The sequence below is a fragment of the Acomys russatus genome, chromosome 1, assembly GCF_903995435.1.
Source record: "Acomys russatus chromosome 1, mAcoRus1.1, whole genome shotgun sequence".
Taxonomy (NCBI): domain Eukaryota; kingdom Metazoa; phylum Chordata; class Mammalia; order Rodentia; family Muridae; genus Acomys; species Acomys russatus.
In genome coordinates this window covers 35,238,606-35,254,406 of record NC_067137.1, presented here as the reverse complement: position 1 = coordinate 35,254,406, position 15,801 = coordinate 35,238,606, and positions in this window count along the sequence as shown.

Below are 15,801 nucleotides of genomic sequence, written 5' to 3'. Positions count from 1 at the left end.
ATTATTAAAAACATTCCACTTCTTGCTAAATCAATTCCCCTCATTTTAATAGTCCCTATCAACAATCTCTTGTCTATTTTGAAGCAGTCATTCTTTAGGTAAAAATTCACAGTAAGATACTGGGTTGAAATTACTTATTAGATCTTAACTGAGTTTATATACTCTTCGTGTCAAAGCTGACATTTCATTTAGTTAAATCATAACTGGAAGAATGGCACATCTTTTTTTCATAGAGGGCTTATTTTATATCCACCAATATAATCTGATATGATGGTTCATTCGGGACATTGTACTTAATTTGTGGCTAGCATATAATTTGGCTTCTACGAGATAAAATATTTTTTGTAATTCTCCAAGTATATGGCTTGAAAATATGTATTTGTGTGTGTGTGTGTGTGTGTGTGTGTGTGTGTGTGTGTGTGTGTGTGTGTTCCTGTGGGAAGGTCAGAGGGCAAGCTTGTCTGTCTGTCTCACCTTCTTCCTTGTTTAAAAAAGGGTCTCCAGTTGCTCATCACTGTGGTTCCAAGGCAGCTGGCCTGAGCTAGCAGAAAGTATCCCAGTTGTGGTGTAGGACTTCTGTTCTGCCAATGACATGCACAAATGCTCCTGGCTTTCCCAGGGGAGGCTTCCCAGGTGCCCATGTTCTCAAAGCTAGTATGTTTCCCACTTAGCCTTGTTTCCAGGCCCATGGTGGATATTGATATACATTACTAGAATGTTTGAAATTCATACATTTTATTTATTTATTTTGTGTGCATTTATGTGGGGGATTGGGATATGCATGTGGAAATCACAGAATAATTTGTGGGAGTTGCTTCTCTCTTATTCTCTCATTGTTGCTGATACAAGCTGTAACAGAGCAATTACCAGTAAAGAAAAAGGTTTTTTCACATTTCAGAATGTGTCTAAAAAGTAGCAATTTGATAAAATAAGCAATGAAAATTTGATATTGTTTTTGTCTCGTTACTAAACAAATAAACTAACATTTTAGGAGTAACTATATAATGGCACCTATTTTCTAGCAGTAAGACGAGGATTTAAGGCAGTCATTAAAGTGTGAGATTTCAGGGCCCTAAGTTATTGATTTTATTTATTATTATTATTATTATTATTATTATTATTATCATCATCATCATCATAATCATTATTACTATTGCTATTGTTATTAATTTATTGTTAGAAGGGACTCTAGAAGCTAACATATTTCTTCCTGTACCCCAATGCTTCTAGAATCTTCCAAATTTGGGCATCTCTTTAAACTCTTTAGAGGCCTTGGCAAGACCTTGAGAAAGACAAAAATACTAATGGCAACTTGACATTCCATGAATCCTTCCTCTTTGGCTACCTTGTGCTTCTTTGTTGCTGACTCAGCCTAGAACTTATCTTCACATGACCTGTGGTGGGTCTCAATTCTTGTTCTCTCTTACCCTTTCCTGGAATTGGTCCTTACAGTCTGGCTGGGATCTTGATCCTTACAAAGTTAGGGTGAGGTTTGACTGACAGTAAATGTAATTGAACTTCGATTGTCCTCTCATCCACTGATCTTTGGTGGGGATTTGATAAGGAATCTGCCTAAAGTATGATTGATTTTTTAAGTTTCCCAAAGTGAAACTAGTGGGGGAAAGGAAAACAAAACTGTCTCAGTTATTAGACATTTGTAAAAGGCACTTAACAGTGATGGCCAGCCTAGAGAACGGGTAGAGGAGGCAGGCATGGCTTTTACGCCTAAATTCAGACTTGTGTGGACACCAGTGTCACACTGGCCTCTGCTTTATGGGAAGCATTGTTCCTTCCATTTTCTCTGTTACACTGGTTTTGTATCCTCAAACTGATTGTTGCTTAATGTGGCTCATCAGTTGAGTGAAAGAATATTTCAAGCAAGGGCCAGAAACTTGTGAGATATCATTAACGGGCAAAGCCCCTTGCCTGTGTGAGAAGTCCTTGAAGATGAAATGTTTTTGCTGGGTATGGTGGTAAATGCTGGTTGTCACCTTGAATCACTGAATAGGTAAGCCTCTGGCCATATCTAAAAGGCATTATGTAGACTAGATCAACTGAGGTCAGAAGATCCACTCTGATCATCATTTAGTTGTTACCAATAGATTACAGTTTCTGACTGAATAAAAATGAAAAGCAAGCTTGGCACAGGAATTCATTGCTTTCTTCTTCCTGACTGTAGATCCTATGTGACCAGCCAGCCTCCTGCTCCAGCTGACATGCCTTGCCCACCATGATGGCATCCATTCACAGAAATATAAGTCAGAAAAAACCATTCCTGTTAAATTTCTTCCTGTCAAATATTTTTTCACACTAATCAAAAAAGTGACTATTATATTGGATTTTAAGCAATGAGTCAAGTAGTTAGGTCAAATGGAAATGGGAATACACCTTTCCAGGTATTTGTCAAGGTCTTATTGTAGGAGACTGTTGAGCTATGATGTCTCCAAAATCATGACCACCAGTGACTCTGTCCTCAAGCCTGAATGTCTTTGGCTAGGAAGTATTATAGCCTTTGTGAACTTGAAAACTCTTTTGTGGTTTTAAAAACTCAAAAAACACATTTTGGTGATGTGTTTTGGCCTTTGATGATGTATTCAGGGCTCTGATGATGTGTGCTGGTCTCTGAAGATCTGTTCTGGGATTGAATGATGTGTGCTGGATTTTCCTGATATGTTTGGGCTTTGATGATACAGAATGATAAGCTTGACTGGGTGGGTTTCTTATAGAGATGATGAAAGAAAATTATTTTAAAAAGTAAAATATAAAGCCAGATGTGATGGTATAGCTCTGCAATCTAAGTATTTGGGGGCCTGAATCAGGGAAATCGCTGTGAGTTTGAGACCAGTCTGAGCTAGACAGTGAGTACAGGGTAAAGCATGCAGTGTATGTATGAAAAAAGGAAGAAGTATTCTTTAGTATGCATTAAGTCCACAATATACTGCAGGGGCTTATGTTGTTCCTGAGGACAGGCACTGAGCAGCCTACAGCAGTTTTATTTATAGAGAGATTAATTTAGAGATTAACGAGGTGACTTTGCAAAAACCCTGAAGAAGGTTTTTCATGAACATGCATTCGTTAGTGTGTGTGTGTGTGTGTGTGTGTGTGTGTGTGTGTGTGTGTGTGTGTGTGCATACAGGAGAGGGAGGGAGGGAAGGAAAGAGCAAGAGAGGGGGTGGGTTTGAGAGAGAGCCAGCTCTGTAGGAACAGCTTTGCATTTCTTCTTTCTTAGATTTCATTATTATCTAAATCACTTAGCACAAATACAAATAAAATAATAAAAAGTATGTACATTGAAAGGTGCAGCTAGCTACTTCTTGGTTGACTCCTAAACACATGATATATAAATAACCCTGGCCACTGAGAAAGGCAGTTTATTTAAAATTCTTCATGTGACTAAACCAAAAGGGGATTGGATCTCATGTGTATTCAGAACACAATGAAAGCCAAGGGTTTATATTAGGGATTTCATTCCAATTACTTTTTTTAAGAAGAGGGTATGTTAGAAGACTCAAAGAAAGAAGAGAGAGTGTTCCCATATCCTTGCACTTAATAGAAGTAGGGAAACTCGCTGAGATTCTTAGGCTCTTTAAAAGGACATGTATTTTGTATTCCTTATCTCATCTGAGCCTTATTGTTTCTACTCTACGGAAGAATCAATTAACACTATTGAAGTGAAATCTTTTTACTCTGAGTCTTCAAGTGATAGGAAATGGAATGGATCATGGATTTGGATTGAGATCAATAGACTCAAAATTCTGAGCAATTTCTCTCTGCTTCAGAGTGCAGTGTGTGTCTCTCTGTGTGTGCATGAGCCTGGTTAATAGGTTAGCAAGAAGGAGCTAGGCATATGTATTGGAGCTCTACAAGGAACATTTGTGGACTAGTTCTAGACAGAGCAGTGGATGCAGATATGACATGGGCATAAAGACCAAGGAAGCAAGAGAAACAGAGAGTTCTTAGGAGGAACAGTCAATTATGCTCATGGACTCCAGCCAACTCTACGGTCTCTAGGTTGAGCCAGCAGGATGGAAACTTACGATGTCTGGAAGTGTGCTAAGGACTAGAACACTGATGGTACGGTTCTGGTCTAAGAGCTAGTAGGCTCTGGGAATTACCATACACATCTTTGCATTCTTGAAGCACAAGCTGAGCAGATAGGGCTCATCTACACAAACAGGGATAATTGACTTGGCTCACTTTTGTACTCTAAGTGCTAGATTCATCCTGAAAAACCCCAAAAGAAGCACCAAGAATAGTGTCTGATCAAGTATTCGGGCACCAAATTATGGCTCAGGGAAGTTGACAATGGCTACAGGCTGAATACTAGTGAGCCAGGAAACCTCATTTGTTGATGTAATAATTCTCAATATTTTGATATTAAGAATATTATTAAACTAAGGGATAAAGCTTCTGGGGAGGTTATATATCCAATGGTTCTCATTTCTACCACGTGAAAACATAGTTAGCAGACAGCAGCTATCAGATTGAACCCTCACTAAACACAGAGTTTTTCTGCACCTAGATCTTGGCTTTCCTTCCCTCCATGGAAGCTAACCTTGGTATTCATATGCCACTAGGCCTAACATATTTTCCACTAAGCCACAGCAGCAGGAAAAAGCAGAGTAAACTAACTATCCCAGTAGCAGAAAACTCTTTCTTTAAAAAAAAAAAAAAACCCAAAGTTCTCCTTTTTAGATTTAAAGACGAAAAGATACAATGTGAAAAACTAAAGGGAAAAACCCACAGTATTTCTGCAGCAAATTTCTCTTTCCTCCTTCATACCTAATTAGAGCCCTTGAAATTGCCACAACATCATATCCCACTGCTTCTTCCCACACATGCAATATGCTAAAAATGTTAGTACACTCTATTCCCTGAACCCCCATGTAGCCATGCACTCACTTGCCCCCGCCTCCTCCCCACCTCCCCCCAAACCCTGGGTTTTGAAATCCCTGTACTCTGAATCCTTGTCGCCCCAGTGTTCATATGAAAGAAACCCACCTGTGGTGCTTTAAATGAGAAAAATTCCTCACAGGTTCAGGCATTTGAATACTCCATTCTCACCTGAGGGCACTATTTAAGGGAGATTATGGAGCTTTTAGGAAGTAGAGCCCTGCTAAAGAAAGAATGGCACTGAGGGTAGGATGTGGGGGTCTATAAGCTCCTACTTCCTGCTCACCCTTCTTGCTTCCTGTGGGCAGATGCGATGTGATCTCTCGGTTTCCTTCTCCCAACTCAGTCTCTCATGGCTCCTCTGCCATTATAAACTCTGTCCCTGAATGCACAGGCCAAAACTAAATACATTCTTCCTTCTCTAATTTGCTTTTGGTCCTGGTTTCCAATGCAGCAGTAACAACAACAACAAAAAAGGCAACTAATACACCATGTAATTTTCAGGGACCAAAATATGAGTCATTTCTCCTCCTAACACTCTGCTATGACTGATTATTAATACTGAGTGGTCTCTTCAGCTCAGTCAGTCCTAACTCCTAACTTGTGGCCATGTATAGGGTTTATGGCCACTGCCCTTAGGCTTCTACATAATTTATAAACACTATTCATGTTTTTTAAAAATTTGTGCTTAATATCACCTTTGTCCTGGTGATCACCCTCTGCTAGCTTTTCCTTTTCCTTTCCTTTTTCTTTTGAGTTCATTTGTCTTAGTGTTTGTCCCTACTGATTACCTTGGCTTTTGAGGATACCCAGGGAACTCTCGTGTTCTCTATTGCTGAGTTATTCTGGGTGACTTATTATTAGCTGAGGCCCTCTTAGAGTGTCATCTTCCTCGAAAGGATCCCCTGATTCCTCTTGTTTGTTTTGACTCACACACAGCAGGCTCATCAGCTTGGTTCACTCTGTGTAATTTCTCTCCTGTTGATGGTAAATGCTCTGTGTGTGTGTGTGTGTGTGTGTGTGTGTGTGTGTGTGTGTGTGTGTCTAGAAATAGTATCTTATTCATCTCCTTGACTCTGGAGATTTCCATCTGCCCACAATGAATTATATGCCTAATTAACAAGTATGGCATGAATAAAACTAAATTCATTTTTATCTTAAGTAGCCTCTGTGCTCCTCTTACCTTCTAAATATTTGTCTTACAAAGAGCTAATTCTAGTCCCCCTGTGCGAGGTCTACTGGAGCTCATACATTTACTTCTTTAACTGAATGTAGTAATATACTTCACCTCTATGCGGAATCAAGAAGCCCCAGGGACAATTTTGCTTATTTCATGTTGATGCTTAAGAGGATGGATACCAAAATCTTAAGTCTGTGCTGAAAATCTTGTCCCAACTTGTTCTCTTTATTTCTTTCGAGATGATAATATAATTATACCATTCATCCCTATCATTCCATCCTCCAAAGCCTCTCAATTACCACTCTTTAATCTTCTGTCAAGCACATGGGTTCTTTTTTCATTAGTTGTTGTTTTATATGTGATAGTATATGATATATGTAAATATTAGATGTTATATAAGTTGTAATGTACACTTTATGATATGAACAGGGGATCTTGGGGGATCAACAAGAACAGAAAGGTTAAGGTTTAATAGTGATAAATGTGTGTCAAGTTGAGAAGAGATGGATTGTCCTATTTAATTTGTGTTGTCAACAGGAAACAACCTTGAGTTACCTGGAAAGAGGAAACCTTAGTTTGTCACTTTGCTATGTGAAGACCAAGAAAGGTTAGCACTGTATGTGAACATGCAACAGGTACGTATCAGATACAAAAATCAACTGGGCCTTAGACTTTCTAGCCTCTGGAGAGTTATATTCCTTTCTCCACTATTCCCATTCTCCTCCCACCCCTCCTTCCTGCTTTTCTCCCCTCCTCTCCTCTCTTCTCTCCTCCTCTCCTCTCTTCTCCCCTCCTCTCCTCCCTTTTCTCTTTCTCCCCTTCTCCCTCCCTTCTTTCTGAATTCAGGACTCATATAGGACTAGCTAGTAACCAATACTATAAGCCCAGTATAGCTTCCTGCCTCTACTTGAGTTCCTACCATTGTGGTAAATCTGGCTATGGACTACTCAGATCTCTTGGCCCTGAATAGAATCTTAAGATAAGTTCCACTGATCTTGTCTGTCCACTTAGCCTTCCAGAAAAAGTGAAAGCATAAACCCTTGTAATGTGAGTGATATAGGAAGGTTCTGATGCTGTAACAGCCTTTATCTTCCACTCTTCCTTACCGCTTAATAGTTACATAAAAAGAGTTTACTGATAAAAGGATTTATAGAGCAATATGCCTTTCTATAGTTATAACCAAGTGAATATTTATCTGCAGTAGCTTTCTTCCGAGGAGTGAAGGAGATTGCCAGACTTGCTTTCAAATAGAATGTCCCTATCCTTGCTTTAAAAAAATTAATTTATCATAATTTATTCATATTACATCTTGAATGTTATCCCCTCACATGTATCTCCCAGTTCTCACCCTCCCTCGCTCCCTCCCACTTCTGCCCTAGCCCCCTCCCATAGAACTCTGACAGAGAGTATCTCCTCCCTCACCACATGATCACAGCTTGTCAGGTCTCATCAGGATACCCTGCTTCACCTTTCTCTGTGTACCACCTGCCTGGCTGCCCCAACAAGGAGAACTGATCAAATTGGGGCACCAGAGTTCATGTCAGAGTCACTCCCTGCTCTCCCCACAACCGTGGAGAATGAGCTGTCCATTGGCTAGATCTGAACAGGGGATCTAGGTTTACATTTACACAATGGAATACTAATCAGCTATTAAAAAGGAAATCTTGAAATTTGCAGGCAGGAAAATGGATGGAAGTAGAAATGGTCACTTTGAGTGAGGTAGCCCAGACCCAGAAAGACACACATGGTATATTCTCAATTATAGGTGGATATTAGCCCAACATAGATGTCCTCTGAGAGACTCCATCCAGTGGGGGATCAGGACAGACACTGGGGCTTGCTGCTGGACTCTGGGTGGAGCTCTGAGAATGGTATGGAAGAATGGGAGGGAAGGAACGTCCCAGGGGGTTCAGGAGCCCCACAATGAGACAGTCTAGACCCAGGGGGCCCACACAACTGTTGTTCCTGTCCTTGCTTTTATTATGTGCTGTTGAGCTGACATTGACACTGTGCTGATGGCACATGTTTCAATACTCTCAGGACAGTTTCATCCACCCATCACCTCTATCTTGTTCCTCTATCATCCAAACTGATAATTTCTTTAGCAAATGAGTTATCCCAGATGTTGGGTCTCTGAAATTGACTCAGCTATAGCACTCTTGGGCATTGTCCAATGGAAAAAATAGTGATGAAGACGCAGAACTTCCTCTTAGTCTTGGAGTATGTGAGGTCAGGAGCTGGAGCAGAGGGCATGATATGAGTCATGGGACGCAAATGGTGTATGTACATCTACCAGAATCTTTTGCAGTTACCTTTAAGCCTCAAGGCTCCCTGTGTGAGCCTGAGCAGACTAAAAATATAATACAACTTGGGGTTTCATCCATCTATCCTGGTGTTTCCCAGCATTGATTTAATGTCTTTTCTCCTGGTTGGGGGTCTTAGGCTTTTCTTCTGCCTAAAATATACCCATTAAAGAAAAGTGAACAAATAAATTTAACAAATGAAAGGAACAAAATGGTAGCAGGTAAGCAGAAGCCTTGAAAATTTTAACCTACAAACTTTCCCCTGCAGTCTTTAAATTTTCCCAGTAATATCTGAGCAACATTCATATCAAGAAAGTAAATCTAAAGCCTTGAATATCAATAACCTAGAACAGAATAATAAGCATTCCTCTGGGTCATGATTTCCTTTTGCATTTTATTACATTTTCATTCGCTTGCTAGCTCTTCACCGTGAGAGCAAATCTCTCTTTCATTCTGGTCCTTGAACTCTTTGTCTGTGTTATATATTACCATGTTATTCTGAGACATGGCTTTAAGTGTTTATTAAAGATTTAAAAACATACAGATTGCTGTAATTTAAATGAAAAGATGTTGGCATTGCTCTATAAAATGACTGAACTCTTTCCAAGGATTTGTCTTCTTAAATTGCCTTGGGAGATGAGGAGAAAGTATTTCTGTTTTCCTTGCAATGTTATAATTTAAAGTCAGTCCAGTGTAGGTGTGATCAAGTTTGTAATAATCTGTCACTACCGGCAGAAAAGGAAATTAAAGGAACCAATTTATTTCAAAAGATGAAATATGAAACTTCTCCTCCCTCCATAGAAGTAAAATAAATTTCTAGAGATTCTTTCATGACATTTTCATGACTCTTCCACAGCGGTGGGAGCATGCTGGCAGGGAGAGACTTTATAGGATCATGGTATCCACAGTAAAAACACAATTGTAGGGGTGGGGGAAGGGCCTAGATGGTAGAGAGCTTGTCACACAAGGATGAACACCTAAGTTCAGATTTCAGGCACCTACATATAAAGCCTGCTGTGTGACTGTAATCTCAGCACTGAGTAGAAGATTCAAGAAGACTGTGGGGAATTGCTGACCAGTCAGTCTAGCTGAATTGGTGAGAGGCTAGAGGCTCAGTGAAAGACTCTGTCTCAAAAATAAGTTGGAGGAATACTAAAGTAACTGACATGATCCTCTTTTCTCTGCACGTACATGCGCAAATACATGGGTATATATACACATATATGCTATACAAAACAAAATAAATCAACAAAAACACCATATTGATTGCTCAGTATGGGATATTTTATAAATCCATAATTCACTGCTCTGAAATTTGTGGATTTGGCATTGTTAAATTTTTGCTTTGACTCTAAGACTGCACCTTGATTGATTCCCTTTGGGTTACTTTACATTCTGAATAACAGGGAACCTGCTCCTTCTTACAGTCTTCCACCAACGTTATAAGGCAGAGACACAGTTCCATTTCATAAATAAGCAGAAGTATATCTTAGCCAAAAACAAACAAATAAAAACCAAACAAACAGAAAAAGAACCAAAAACCCAAACCCCAAAACAACAACAACAACAAAAAAAATGAAAACACCCAAAAAAACCAAAAACCTCAAAACAAAACAAACAAACAAAAAAAGAAAACAAGCCATATATTTTGAGCTTGAGGTTAAAGCTTTAAACAGAGAAATTCAGGAAGCCTTATGTTATTAACGATGGACTGTTAATGGATAGTAGAAAAGAAAAATCTGGCTTATTGCCTGGCTCCCCCTGGAATTAACTGCATACTTAGGTCCGTTTATACTCCAAGCTTGAGATAATTAGAAGAAATGCTGATACTTTCCTCCAGTCTCCTTCCATAAACATCCCACATAGCTGTTGAAGGATGTGGGTAAATGTGTCTATTACTTTCTTTCTTAATATAAATGGAGAGAAATATGCTCATGAATGTAGTTTGAAGGGCAGATAAATTAGGGTCAAATTCAGCCTTAATAAATTAATATTTCTGTCTGCTGCGCAGGTCTTGCCTGTGTATAGTACAAGTTTATTTATAGATTACAGTGTCAAAGACCATCTGCACTATTTTTTGATGCAATATGTTCTGGTATAATAATGTCAATTCTTACCTAACTCAGCTTTTTGTAAAATAAACATCTAATCAAAACCCCAAGAAGACTTTTCACAGACTTTGCATATTGGTTCTAAAATGGTTGTGGATAATTTTTAAAATAGAAATCCAAAGGTGCTGAGCATAGCTGGTGGACACAAGCTCTTCTAGCATTTTGTAGGTGGAGGAGATTCCTGAAAACAAAGTCAACTTGTGCTATACAAATATCAAGGGATGACAATGTCACTCAGCCTCAGAGTGTGTGCCTTGTCTTACAGTTTGGAAATGAATCATGTCCTACCAGTTCGCGTGTTTAACCCCTTAATCTCTAGTGATAGTGCTGCTCTGGGAGGTGTGGATCCTGTTAGAAGTTGGCAGACTCTTGTACATGCCAGCATTTGAGTGTTGCAGCACGTGTCTGCTTCTGGCTTAGCTCTCTCCTTCTGGCTCCAGACCCTCCAAGGTCTAAGCTGCTTTCATGGCAACCACCATGTCTTCTTTGCCTTGATCGTCACCCCACCCCCAATCCTTCTTCAATTTGCTTCAGTCAAGTATTTGGTTCACAATGAAAAAAAAATTACCTAGTACCCCCAGCATGCACAAAGCACTGGGTTCTATTGTAGCACAGCAGAAATAAAGAAATGAAAGAGGGATATCATCTTCTACTATAACATACCTGTCTGAAGTAATCAGTAACACAGTTGTTTATCAAAGGAATGGAGACTCAGTCCATAGGAGCACACAAAAGAACCTGGTGTCACACCTAATAATACATGGTAATTACACATATGACAGCTCTTACACATTAGAAATGGCATCACAAGCCAAACGTGGAATATTAAGTAAATGGTGATGGCATGCACCTTAACTTTAGTTCACATCCTAAAATGAAATATTATATTAATATTATATATAACAAACAAATCCTTAGAGGTCTAAAGGAAAATAAGCTTGTTTTTTCTTACATTTGGTACAGAAACTGCATATATTGAAAACCAATGACAGACTTGCATAAGACAAGTGCACTTAGTCAACTCTTAAAAGAACTTAGCACTAGCTTTAGTATAAGACTCTTAAAATGACAAGGGAAATATAAATATTGAAATACTTTGAAAACATGTGTAGCTAATTAATGAGAATGAAACAGTCAATGGCCAGGAAACAAATTAAGTGGTATTCAATTTCATAGTAGCTGGAAAAGAGCAATGAAAAAAATCACTGGTGCGTATAATTTTACAACTCTTAGTTTTACAATGATAAAGAAATCTGGGCATAATCAATGGTCATGTAAATGAGAATAATCACCAATTAATACCAAATTTTGGAAAGTAACTTTTGCTTAATCACACTGAAGATACTTTTTCTAATATGTTGAATAGTTAAGTATGAACATAGACTACCAGTAAATCATGTGACTTTTAGATAGTTAATTCACTGATTGGCTGGTACATTAGGTGTATGTATATTAATGTTCTGTTACAGATGAGACATGTAGATTTATGTTAAGACCATGATGGGCGCTACAAAATGTAGGAACCAGGCCCGACTGGGCTGCCTGCCTGTCTTGCTGTTTCATGTCCTGTTTCTAGCAGCTTCCACATCTGTGTTTATATTGTTAGCTAGTCATGTTTACTGCTCTGAGAACGTGCCCCCTCTCTTCCTCGAGACCTTTCCTCCTGTGTGCAATCACCTCTTGAGGGATTTCACCTGGGAGGAGGATTCCTGTTTGGCTGCCTATAAGAAGGCTCTTTGGAACTCTGGGATGAGAATAATAAACCACTGCCTTGGCTGCTGCTGCGGCTGCTGCTCTCTTAGCACGAAGGACCCGCTGTGTTATTGTGTGTGTGTGTGTGTGTGTGTGTGTGTGTGTGTGTGTGTGTGTGTGTGCGCGCGTGTGTGCGCGTATGTGTGTGTATGAGTTAAATCCTCAGTCCCTTGCCCTCGACTCGGTACCGTGGTGGCGTGGGCGCCACAGCAAAAAACAATTCTAGAGGAGCAGACAAAACTCAAAATAAATAAACCTTCACAATGCTAGTAAGTTTTAGTAAAAGTGCCAAGAACCATTGAAAGACCAAAGGAATCAGTACTTGAAGAAGATGCTTTTAAATGTGTCATTTCAGAGTGACTACTCTGAAGGATTGTCATTTGGAAAAAGACACCAATGGCCTTAGGGAGACATGAGGTTAAAATCCTGGAGAAGACTGGAGCAATTGAACAAGAAGTTAGATGCTGTGGTTCAAGCAGAGATAAGTGAAGGTAAGAACATAAGGAGTCCTACAGAGATTTGCCCCAGGGGCTGAGGGTGTGGCTCTGTGGTGGAATACTTGTCTAGACTACCCATTGCTCTGGGCTTGACCACCACTGCATCTGCACAGGACAATGAAAGTCTTCCAATCCACAGCAAAGAGTCGGCTCTATAGTTTGTTTTGCTGTGGAAGGGTTTCTTGTTGCTGCTGTTGTTGTTTGTTTGTTTGTGTTTTGTTTTTTGTTACACAGGATCAGTTTGCGTAGGGCAGAGCTAAAGTTCTGCAAATTCACTGTGGTAAGAGGTAGTGGCTCTGAGAGCTCTAGGGCTTCACCCATGGAGGGCGAGAAACTGTCATCATGTTTAAAGTTCCATAAGAGCAGTGAATAGAAATGAACCCTCTAGATTAGGCTAGCCTGCCTAACCTGGAAATGATGTGAAAAATAAACTTACTTCTTCACCACTAAACAATGATGCATGTTGGTAACTTTTCTCTGCAGCTAACAAAGCAAGCATGGAAAAGATATGCTGGGCATTTGTGAGATGAGAGTTGGGTAGAGCTCTAGAACCCTGGAGACTTAGGGAATGGATTGATGTGGAGGAAGGTCCAGACTTAGTACTAATTCCCACTGATGTCTACCAGCCCTTCAGAGGGAGCAAGGTCATGGTACCCTGAGTGCCAGCAGATGCCAAAAGTTGGAAACAGAATCCAGTCATGCACGACCTGATGCTGTCCACCATAAAATGTGATTTAATTGCTATTTGGAATTAAAAATTTGGGATGATTGAAGTTGTATTAAGTCTTATGCTAATTTCTAGATACTGATCATTTTCCTTAGGGGAGTTTTTTCCCTCTAATTGAATAACTTGGCTAAAATTTCTCTCTATTAGTCATTTTGGGTTTGTTTTTCCCAAAGAAAAATGTACTCTTATATTGATATGACATTCTATAATTTCAGAAACATATTTTTACATCATATCTTTAAGTAAAAATCTAGTTGTTTGCATTTATTATTTTAGGGTATACTTTAATAGTTAAGTCTCTATCTCATTTCTCTTTTTAAATATCTTTTTTTTTCCCTGGGATATCTTTCTCCTTTTCTTTCCTTTGTATCTCTAAGTCAGTTTTACATCAGCATGCTTGGTTCACACATCTTTTTAGTTCCCGTGGTAGCAAAGCACAGAACTTCAGGGTACCTTGCTTTGACAGTTTGTGTGGAATGGGGTTATGATAGGGCACAGGATGTTGTTTCATATTTAGAACTGGGACAGTCTCCATAGTGTTTGGACCAGTTAGTCACCCAACCATGTCACTGAGGGCAGTGATCCCCTTACAAGGATGGTTTCGCTACTGTGTCACATGCTGCAGAGGATACTTTAGTCAACTGCAGACCAAGCTAAGACTATCAGGAATCTGAAGACACCCTGGGATGGAGATGCTATGTCTCTTTTACTATCCTAACATCCTGTGCCTGTGTCCATGCTGGTGTACTCACATCCACTGTGCTGCAAAGCATGTTCAATATGTGGGATGGCATGTTGACTATCTAGAATTACCTGGGAGACAAGCTGCCACACACACACACACTCATGAGAGATTGTTTATGTTAAGTTAGATGCTGGGCATGCCTGTGAGAGATCATATCGGTTAGTTGCAGTAGGAAGACCCATCATTTTTTCTTTTTCTTTTTTTTTTATTAATTTATTCAGATTACAACTCAATTGTTATCCCTGTGCTTGTCTCCTCCCGTTCCTCCCTCCCTCCCTCTTTCACCCTATTCCCCTCCCCTAGGTCTGTGATAGAAGGGAACCTCCTCTCCCACCATATCATCATAGGCTATCAAGTCTCATCTTGGTAGCCTGCCTATTCTTTCTCTGAGTGCTACCAGGCTTCCCCACCAAGGGGAAGTGGTCAAATATGGGCCACCAGAGTTCATGTCAGAGTCAGTCCCCGCTCTACACATGACTGTAAAGAATGCCCTGTCCATCGCCTAGATTTGGGTAGGGATTCAGTGTTCACTACATGTATTGTCCTTGGTTGGTGCAGTGGAACCGCCCCCCCCCCCCCGGTTCCAGATCTGATGTTCTTCTTGTTGTTTTCTAGCTCCCTCCGAATCCTTCTGTTTTCCTCACCTAGAGTCCCAATTGGAGGTCCCCACATCTATCCCAATCTCCTGGTAAGTGAATACTTTCATGGGGCATCCCTTTTGGGCTAGTGTTCAATTATAAATGAGTATATACCATGTGAGTCTTTCTGAGTCTGCGTTAAGTCACTCAGGATGATTACTTCTAGTCCCATCCATTTGCCCACAAATTTTAGGAAGACCCATCTTAATTGTGAGCTTTGGTTTGAACTTCATAAGAAGGAGCAAGTTAGGTGAGCACAGGGTTTCCTTCTTCCTTCTTTTCTAATGGGGAACACAGTGGGAGCATCTGCTTCAAGTTCTAGCTGCCTTGACTTCGCACCATGGTCCTTGACCTTTTCAAACGGGAATCGAAGAAACTTTTTTCCCTGGAGTTGTTTTTGTCAGGTATTTTATCATGGCAACAGGACAAATGAATGACACAATACCTATATGCTACTGCATACAGTATATGCTATAACATATAATTTTTTATATTTTACTTATCTTTAGAAATGTTTTTAATCAAATACATTGATTAAAAGAAATATTTTTTTTCTGTATTCAAAGTTCCTTAACAGGTTTAAATGAAAAGATTTTCTTTATGGGTCAGGGGGCACATCTGCTTTGTTTACATAAACGTAGACTCTTTAGTTGTAATGGTTCATAGTCTCCATGCAGAGCTTAGCTCTTAATGTATCATTTTATTAATGAATACTTTTTGATCAATGACAAAATGAAAATTATTTATTATTGTTGCTGTTTCTGGGACAATTTGGGAAAAAATGTGAAGGCATAGCCAAAGCCCTTCTGAGCTAAATCGTTTGCAGAAAATCATATGTTAATATGAAAATTTAATTATCATTTTGAAGAAGCTATATATTAAGCAGGGGGAGGCATATTCAACCATAACTCATTTTAAATAAGTGGTCTGCAGATTCAGGGAGGACATCCCTACC